Genomic DNA, 603 nt, shown 5'->3' on the forward strand with positions numbered 1-603 from the left:
AAAAAAAAAAAAAAACTGATATATTGGACCTATCTCTCCCTTTCTTACTTCTTTCTCCCTCCCTTTCTTTAATCTCCATCTTTTTTCCTTCTTTCTCTCTCCCTCTCTTTCTCATTCTCCCCTCATTTTCACTTACAGATTTATCAGTCTCCACTCGGCCACAGGTGAACTTTTGTACAAAAGTCTTGCACACATCAGTAAACTGTGAGATGAGTCGGAAGTCAGAGAATGCAATCCACTCAACCAGCTGCAGCAAGTTCTTACATTGGCCTGTGTGGAGCTCATCCCTAAAATAAAAATTCAAAGTTAGAATGTTTTAAGGATGTTGAAGTCACAGGAACATTTTGAAAATGTTATAAATTGTTTTATGATAAACTGGTATACATACATATACCCAATTAGCATAATTACCTAAGAAAGAGCTGACTTCAAGAGTAAAATTTAAATGTTTTGAGTCACTAATTACCAGGGAGATCATAGGTTATTGCAGTTTCAAGTAAATTACTATTAATTTTCAAATTCAAAATGATTAATATTAGATTTCTCCCAACTTACTTGTTGTCCAACATACATGCCAACAGTTTGAAGTTTTTGTTACATTTT

At 33.7% G+C, this 603-nt stretch overlaps 1 long non-coding RNA gene across 1 annotated transcript; it reads right to left on the minus strand.

The window, feature by feature from the left end:
* Positions 1 to 163: 163 nt before the first annotated feature.
* On the minus strand, positions 164 to 603 carry LOC113473493. Its single transcript, XR_003395450.1, has 2 exons — positions 556 to 603; positions 164 to 287 (listed from the first exon to the last, which is right to left on the minus strand). It is a non-coding gene; the product is annotated as an uncharacterized LOC113473493 (long non-coding RNA).

The sequence above is a fragment of the Diaphorina citri genome, unplaced genomic scaffold (genome assembly GCF_000475195.1).
Source record: "Diaphorina citri unplaced genomic scaffold, Diaci psyllid genome assembly version 1.1 scaffold36038, whole genome shotgun sequence".
Lineage (NCBI taxonomy): Eukaryota > Metazoa > Arthropoda > Insecta > Hemiptera > Psyllidae > Diaphorina > Diaphorina citri.